General features: G+C 62.4%; 8 non-coding genes across 8 annotated transcripts; all 8 read right to left on the reverse strand.

Moving 5' to 3' along the window:
- Positions 1–599: 599 nt before the first annotated feature.
- Positions 600–790, reverse strand: LOC148808107 (U2 spliceosomal RNA). The gene has a single exon (XR_016088408.1). It is a non-coding gene; the product is annotated as a U2 spliceosomal RNA (small nuclear RNA).
- Positions 791–1,626: 836 nt separating this feature from the next.
- Positions 1,627–1,817, reverse strand: LOC148808108 (U2 spliceosomal RNA). The gene has a single exon (XR_016088409.1). It is a non-coding gene; the product is annotated as a U2 spliceosomal RNA (small nuclear RNA).
- Positions 1,818–2,660: 843 nt separating this feature from the next.
- Positions 2,661–2,851, reverse strand: LOC148808109 (U2 spliceosomal RNA). The gene has a single exon (XR_016088410.1). It is a non-coding gene; the product is annotated as a U2 spliceosomal RNA (small nuclear RNA).
- Positions 2,852–3,688: 837 nt separating this feature from the next.
- LOC148808110 (U2 spliceosomal RNA) lies at positions 3,689–3,879 on the reverse strand. Its single transcript, XR_016088412.1, has one exon. It is a non-coding gene; the product is annotated as a U2 spliceosomal RNA (small nuclear RNA).
- Positions 3,880–4,724: 845 nt separating this feature from the next.
- On the reverse strand, positions 4,725–4,921 carry LOC148808111 (U2 spliceosomal RNA). The gene has a single exon (XR_016088416.1). It is a non-coding gene; the product is annotated as a U2 spliceosomal RNA (small nuclear RNA).
- An 845-nt stretch (positions 4,922–5,766) lies between these two features.
- LOC148808112 (U2 spliceosomal RNA) lies at positions 5,767–5,957 on the reverse strand. The gene has a single exon (XR_016088413.1). It is a non-coding gene; the product is annotated as a U2 spliceosomal RNA (small nuclear RNA).
- An 835-nt stretch (positions 5,958–6,792) lies between these two features.
- LOC148808113 (U2 spliceosomal RNA) lies at positions 6,793–6,983 on the reverse strand. Its single transcript, XR_016088414.1, has one exon. It is a non-coding gene; the product is annotated as a U2 spliceosomal RNA (small nuclear RNA).
- An 843-nt stretch (positions 6,984–7,826) lies between these two features.
- Positions 7,827–8,017, reverse strand: LOC148808114 (U2 spliceosomal RNA). The gene has a single exon (XR_016088415.1). It is a non-coding gene; the product is annotated as a U2 spliceosomal RNA (small nuclear RNA).
- Between the last annotated feature and the right edge of the window lie 124 nt (positions 8,018–8,141).

The following is an 8,141-nucleotide window of genomic DNA, read 5'->3' on the forward strand; positions in this document are numbered from 1 at the left end:
CAGCCGCCCGGCCTCCTTAGCTTAGGCCCCTCCCACCGGCAGCAGCTGTGCCCAACCAGCTGCAAGCGAAAGCGGACCGCCAGCACCTGCGGGCAGAGGCAAGGGGCAGCTCTCTCTCTCGGGAGGGACGGGGACGCGCGCGCACACACACACGCCTGCCTGCCTGCCTGCCTGCCTGCCTGCGGAAAAAAAAGAAAGAAAAGGTGTATATACTAAGTTTTTTGGAGGGAAAACGCCCGGCTGTCGAAAGGGGCCCGCCTGCAAGGACGGGGACACACACACACACACACACACACACACACACACACACACACACACACACACACACACACAGCCACGCCTGCCTCCCAGGGAAAAGGAGGAAAAAACTAAGTTTTTTGGAGGGAAAACGCACGGGAGCCGAAAAGGGGGCCGGCCTGCTGGCCGAGAGAGTCGAGGCGCGGGAAAGCGCACGGAGGGAGCACGGGAACGGGGAGGGGGAGAGAGAGACACAGAGGCACAGAGACACACGGATGGACGAGAGACGAGACCGGAGAGGAAGGAGCTCCGGTCCACCTCGCTTGCTTGCTAGCTACGTCTGTCTTTTCACCGCTGAGAGAAGGTAGTGCACCGTTCCCGGAGGCGCTGCAATACCGGGCCGATGCGTGGAGAGGACGGAGCAAGCTCCTGATCCAGCTCCCTGTTCCAAAAATCCGTTTAATATGTGGTCCCCCGATGGGGGACGTATCAGATATTAAACTGATAAGAACAGATACTACACTTGATCTTAGCCAAAAGGCCGAGAAGCGATACCCCCAAAGGCGCGGACCGACGCGCGGGCGTTCCGCTGGCGCACAGTGGCGCAGGCCGACTCTCCTCTGGAGCCCGGGACCCGCGCAGCTGCCGGCCTCCCTGCAGCCAGAGGCCTGCCGCCGGACTCTGCTCCCCCTCTCTCTTGCCTGCCTGCCTGCCTTCCTGCCAGTCCCGGGCGGGGGCCCTGCTCTTTGATCTTCTGTCAACGGCCCGACAACGACCGCAGCCGCGGGGGGCGCCAGCCGCCCGGCCTCCTTAGCTTAGGCCCCTCCCACCGGCAGCAGCTGTGCCCAACCAGCTGCAAGCGAAAGCGGACCGCCAGCACCTGCGGGCAGAGGCAAGGGGCAGCTCTCTCTCTCGGGAGGGACGGGGACGCGCGCGCACACACACACGCCTGCCTGCCTGCCTGCCTGCCTGCCTGCGGAAAAAAAAGAAAGAAAAGGTGTATATACTAAGTTTTTTGGAGGGAAAACGCCCGGCTGTCGAAAGGGGCCCGCCTGCAAGGACGGGGACACACACACACACACACACACACACACACACACACACACACACACACACACACACAGCCACGCCTGCCTCCCAGGGAAAAGGAGGAAAAAACTAAGTTTTTTGGAGGGAAAACGCACGGGAGCCGAAAAGGGGGCCGGCCTGCTGGCCGAGAGAGTCGAGGCGCGGGAAAGCGCACGGAGGGAGCACGGGAACGGGGAGGGGGAGAGAGAGACACAGAGGCACAGAGACACACGGATGGACGAGAGACGAGACCGGAGAGGAAGGAGCTCCGGTCCACCTCGCTTGCTTGCTAGCTACGTCTGTCTTTTCACCGCTGAGAGAAGGTAGTGCACCGTTCCCGGAGGCGCTGCAATACCGGGCCGATGCGTGGAGAGGACGGAGCAAGCTCCTGATCCAGCTCCCTGTTCCAAAAATCCGTTTAATATGTGGTCCCCCGATGGGGGACGTATCAGATATTAAACTGATAAGAACAGATACTACACTTGATCTTAGCCAAAAGGCCGAGAAGCGATACCCCCAAAGGCGCGGACCGACGCGCGGGCGTTCCGCTGGCGCACAGTGGCGCAGGCCGACTCTCCTCTGGAGCCCGGGACCCGCGCAGCTGCCGGCCTCCCTGCAGCCAGAGGCCTGCCGCCGGACTCTGCTCCCCCTCTCTCTTGCCTGCCTGCCTGCCTTCCTGCCAGTCCCGGGCGGGGGCCCTGCTCTTTGATCTTCTGTCAACGGCCCGACAACGACCGCAGCCGCGGGGGGCGCCAGCCGCCCGGCCTCCTTAGCTTAGGCCCCTCCCACCGGCAGCAGCTGTGCCCAACCAGCTGCAAGCGAAAGCGGACCGCCAGCACCTGCGGGCAGAGGCAAGGGGCAGCTCTCTCTCTCGGGAGGGACGGGGACGCGCGCGCACACACACACGCCTGCCTGCCTGCCTGCCTGCCTGCCTGCGGAAAAAAAAGAAAGAAAAGGTGTATATACTAAGTTTTTTGGAGGGAAAACGCCCGGCTGTCGAAAGGGGCCCGCCTGCAAGGACGGGGACACACACACACACACACACACACACACACACACACACACACACACACACACACACACACACAAGCCACGCCTGCCTCCCAGGGAAAAGGAGGAAAAAACTAAGTTTTTTGGAGGGAAAACGCACGGGAGCCGAAAAGGGGGCCGGCCTGCTGGCCGAGAGAGTCGAGGCGCGGGAAAGCGCACGGAGGGAGCACGGGAACGGGGAGGGGGAGAGAGAGACACAGAGGCACAGAGACACACGGATGGACGAGAGACGAGACCGGAGAGGAAGGAGCTCCGGTCCACCTCGCTTGCTTGCTAGCTACGTCTGTCTTTTCACCGCTGAGAGAAGGTAGTGCACCGTTCCCGGAGGCGCTGCAATACCGGGCCGATGCGTGGAGAGGACGGAGCAAGCTCCTGATCCAGCTCCCTGTTCCAAAAATCCGTTTAATATGTGGTCCCCCGATGGGGGACGTATCAGATATTAAACTGATAAGAACAGATACTACACTTGATCTTAGCCAAAAGGCCGAGAAGCGATACCCCCAAAGGCGCGGACCGACGCGCGGGCGTTCCGCTGGCGCACAGTGGCGCAGGCCGACTCTCCTCTGGAGCCCGGGACCCGCGCAGCTGCCGGCCTCCCTGCAGCCAGAGGCCTGCCGCCGGACTCTGCTCCCCCTCTCTCTTGCCTGCCTGCCTGCCTTCCTGCCAGTCCCGGGCGGGGGCCCTGCTCTTTGATCTTCTGTCAACGGCCCGACAACGACCGCAGCCGCGGGGGGCGCCAGCCGCCCGGCCTCCTTAGCTTAGGCCCCTCCCACCGGCAGCAGCTGTGCCCAACCAGCTGCAAGCGAAAGCGGACCGCCAGCACCTGCGGGCAGAGGCAAGGGGCAGCTCTCTCTCTCGGGAGGGACGGGGACGCGCGCGCACACACACACGCCTGCCTGCCTGCCTGCCTGCCTGCCTGCGGAAAAAAAAGAAAGAAAAGGTGTATATACTAAGTTTTTTGGAGGGAAAACGCCCGGCTGTCGAAAGGGGCCCGCCTGCAAGGACGGGGACACACACACACACACACACACACACACACACACACACACACACACACACACACACAAGCCACGCCTGCCTCCCAGGGAAAAGGAGGAAAAAACTAAGTTTTTTGGAGGGAAAACGCACGGGAGCCGAAAAGGGGGCCGGCCTGCTGGCCGAGAGAGTCGAGGCGCGGGAAAGCGCACGGAGGGAGCACGGGAACGGGGAGGGGGAGAGAGAGACACAGAGGCACAGAGACACACGGATGGACGAGAGACGAGACCGGAGAGGAAGGAGCTCCGGTCCACCTCGCTTGCTTGCTAGCTACGTCTGTCTTTTCACCGCTGAGAGAAGGTAGTGCACCGTTCCCGGAGGCGCTGCAATACCGGGCCGATGCGTGGAGAGGACGGAGCAAGCTCCTGATCCAGCTCCCTGTTCCAAAAATCCGTTTAATATGTGGTCCCCCGATGGGGGACGTATCAGATATTAAACTGATAAGAACAGATACTACACTTGATCTTAGCCAAAAGGCCGAGAAGCGATACCCCCAAAGGCGCGGACCGACGCGCGGGCGTTCCGCTGGCGCACAGTGGCGCAGGCCGACTCTCCTCTGGAGCCCGGGACCCGCGCAGCTGCCGGCCTCCCTGCAGCCAGAGGCCTGCCGCCGGACTCTGCTCCCCCTCTCTCTTGCCTGCCTGCCTGCCTTCCTGCCAGTCCCGGGCGGGGGCCCTGCTCTTTGATCTTCTGTCAACGGCCCGACAACGACCGCAGCCGCGGGGGGCGCCAGCCGCCCGGCCTCCTTAGCTTAGGCCCCTCCCACCGGCAGCAGCTGTGCCCAACCAGCTGCAAGCGAAAGCGGACCGCCAGCACCTGCGGGCAGAGGCAAGGGGCAGCTCTCTCTCTCGGGAGGGACGGGGACGCGCGCGCACACACACACGCCTGCCTGCCTGCCTGCCTGCCTGCCTGCGGAAAAAAAAGAAAGAAAAGGTGTATATACTAAGTTTTTTGGAGGGAAAACGCCCGGCTGTCGAAAGGGGCCCGCCTGCAAGGACGGGGACACACACACACACACACACACACACACACACACACACACACACACACACACACACACACACACAAGCCACGCCTGCCTCCCAGGGAAAAGGAGGAAAAAACTAAGTTTTTTGGAGGGAAAACGCACGGGAGCCGAAAAGGGGGCCGGCCTGCTGGCCGAGAGAGTCGAGGCGCGGGAAAGCGCACGGAGGGAGCACGGGAACGGGGAGGGGGAGAGAGAGACACAGAGGCACAGAGACACACGGATGGACGAGAGACGAGACCGGAGAGGAAGGAGCTCCGGTCCACCTCGCTTGCTTGCTAGCTACGTCTGTCTTTTCACCGCTGAGAGAAGGTAGTGCACCGTTCCCGGAGGCGCTGCAATACCGGGCCGATGCGTGGAGAGGACGGAGCAAGCTCCTGATCCAGCTCCCTGTTCCAAAAATCCGTTTAATATGTGGTCCCCCGATGGGGGACGTATCAGATACAGATATTAAACTGATAAGAACAGATACTACACTTGATCTTAGCCAAAAGGCCGAGAAGCGATACCCCCAAAGGCGCGGACCGACGCGCGGGCGTTCCGCTGGCGCACAGTGGCGCAGGCCGACTCTCCTCTGGAGCCCGGGACCCGCGCAGCTGCCGGCCTCCCTGCAGCCAGAGGCCTGCCGCCGGACTCTGCTCCCCCTCTCTCTTGCCTGCCTGCCTGCCTTCCTGCCAGTCCCGGGCGGGGGCCCTGCTCTTTGATCTTCTGTCAACGGCCCGACAACGACCGCAGCCGCGGGGGGCGCCAGCCGCCCGGCCTCCTTAGCTTAGGCCCCTCCCACCGGCAGCAGCTGTGCCCAACCAGCTGCAAGCGAAAGCGGACCGCCAGCACCTGCGGGCAGAGGCAAGGGGCAGCTCTCTCTCTCGGGAGGGACGGGGACGCGCGCGCACACACACACGCCTGCCTGCCTGCCTGCCTGCCTGCCTGCGGAAAAAAAAGAAAGAAAAGGTGTATATACTAAGTTTTTTGGAGGGAAAACGCCCGGCTGTCGAAAGGGGCCCGCCTGCAAGGACGGGGACACACACACACACACACACACACACACACACACACACACACACACACACACACACACACACACAAGCCACGCCTGCCTCCCAGGGAAAAGGAGGAAAAAACTAAGTTTTTTGGAGGGAAAACGCACGGGAGCCGAAAAGGGGGCCGGCCTGCTGGCCGAGAGAGTCGAGGCGCGGGAAAGCGCACGGAGGGAGCACGGGAACGGGGAGGGGGAGAGAGAGACACAGAGGCACAGAGACACACGGATGGACGAGAGACGAGACCGGAGAGGAAGGAGCTCCGGTCCACCTCGCTTGCTTGCTAGCTACGTCTGTCTTTTCACCGCTGAGAGAAGGTAGTGCACCGTTCCCGGAGGCGCTGCAATACCGGGCCGATGCGTGGAGAGGACGGAGCAAGCTCCTGATCCAGCTCCCTGTTCCAAAAATCCGTTTAATATGTGGTCCCCCGATGGGGGACGTATCAGATATTAAACTGATAAGAACAGATACTACACTTGATCTTAGCCAAAAGGCCGAGAAGCGATACCCCCAAAGGCGCGGACCGACGCGCGGGCGTTCCGCTGGCGCACAGTGGCGCAGGCCGACTCTCCTCTGGAGCCCGGGACCCGCGCAGCTGCCGGCCTCCCTGCAGCCAGAGGCCTGCCGCCGGACTCTGCTCCCCCTCTCTCTTGCCTGCCTGCCTGCCTTCCTGCCAGTCCCGGGCGGGGGCCCTGCTCTTTGATCTTCTGTCAACGGCCCGACAACGACCGCAGCCGCGGGGGGCGCCAGCCGCCCGGCCTCCTTAGCTTAGGCCCCTCCCACCGGCAGCAGCTGTGCCCAACCAGCTGCAAGCGAAAGCGGACCGCCAGCACCTGCGGGCAGAGGCAAGGGGCAGCTCTCTCTCTCGGGAGGGACGGGGACGCGCGCGCACACACACACGCCTGCCTGCCTGCCTGCCTGCCTGCCTGCGGAAAAAAAAGAAAGAAAAGGTGTATATACTAAGTTTTTTGGAGGGAAAACGCCCGGCTGTCGAAAGGGGCCCGCCTGCAAGGACGGGGACACACACACACACACACACACACACACACACACACACACACACACACACACACAAGCCACGCCTGCCTCCCAGGGAAAAGGAGGAAAAAACTAAGTTTTTTGGAGGGAAAACGCACGGGAGCCGAAAAGGGGGCCGGCCTGCTGGCCGAGAGAGTCGAGGCGCGGGAAAGCGCACGGAGGGAGCACGGGAACGGGGAGGGGGAGAGAGAGACACAGAGGCACAGAGACACACGGATGGACGAGAGACGAGACCGGAGAGGAAGGAGCTCCGGTCCACCTCGCTTGCTTGCTAGCTACGTCTGTCTTTTCACCGCTGAGAGAAGGTAGTGCACCGTTCCCGGAGGCGCTGCAATACCGGGCCGATGCGTGGAGAGGACGGAGCAAGCTCCTGATCCAGCTCCCTGTTCCAAAAATCCGTTTAATATGTGGTCCCCCGATGGGGGACGTATCAGATATTAAACTGATAAGAACAGATACTACACTTGATCTTAGCCAAAAGGCCGAGAAGCGATACCCCCAAAGGCGCGGACCGACGCGCGGGCGTTCCGCTGGCGCACAGTGGCGCAGGCCGACTCTCCTCTGGAGCCCGGGACCCGCGCAGCTGCCGGCCTCCCTGCAGCCAGAGGCCTGCCGCCGGACTCTGCTCCCCCTCTCTCTTGCCTGCCTGCCTGCCTTCCTGCCAGTCCCGGGCGGGGGCCCTGCTCTTTGATCTTCTGTCAACGGCCCGACAACGACCGCAGCCGCGGGGGGCGCCAGCCGCCCGGCCTCCTTAGCTTAGGCCCCTCCCACCGGCAGCAGCTGTGCCCAACCAGCTGCAAGCGAAAGCGGACCGCCAGCACCTGCGGGCAGAGGCAAGGGGCAGCTCTCTCTCTCGGGAGGGACGGGGACGCGCGCGCACACACACACGCCTGCCTGCCTGCCTGCCTGCCTGCCTGCGGAAAAAAAAGAAAGAAAAGGTGTATATACTAAGTTTTTTGGAGGGAAAACGCCCGGCTGTCGAAAGGGGCCCGCCTGCAAGGACGGGGACACACACACACACACACACACACACACACACACACACACACACACACACACACACACACACAAGCCACGCCTGCCTCCCAGGGAAAAGGAGGAAAAAACTAAGTTTTTTGGAGGGAAAACGCACGGGAGCCGAAAAGGGGGCCGGCCTGCTGGCCGAGAGAGTCGAGGCGCGGGAAAGCGCACGGAGGGAGCACGGGAACGGGGAGGGGGAGAGAGAGACACAGAGGCACAGAGACACACGGATGGACGAGAGACGAGACCGGAGAGGAAGGAGCTCCGGTCCACCTCGCTTGCTTGCTAGCTACGTCTGTCTTTTCACCGCTGAGAGAAGGTAGTGCACCGTTCCCGGAGGCGCTGCAATACCGGGCCGATGCGTGGAGAGGACGGAGCAAGCTCCTGATCCAGCTCCCTGTTCCAAAAATCCGTTTAATATGTGGTCCCCCGATGGGGGACGTATCAGATATTAAACTGATAAGAACAGATACTACACTTGATCTTAGCCAAAAGGCCGAGAAGCGATACCCCCAAAGGCGCGGACCGACGCGCGGGCGTTCCGCTGGCGCACAGTGGCGCAGGCCGACTCTCCTCTGGAGCCCGGGACCCGCGCAGCTGCCGGCCTCCCTGCAGCCAGAGGCCTGCCGCCG

This window comes from Atractosteus spatula, unplaced genomic scaffold (assembly GCF_055471065.1).
Source record: "Atractosteus spatula isolate fAtrSpa1 unplaced genomic scaffold, fAtrSpa1.hap1 Scaffold_248, whole genome shotgun sequence".
In the NCBI taxonomy this organism is placed as follows: domain Eukaryota; kingdom Metazoa; phylum Chordata; class Actinopteri; order Semionotiformes; family Lepisosteidae; genus Atractosteus; species Atractosteus spatula.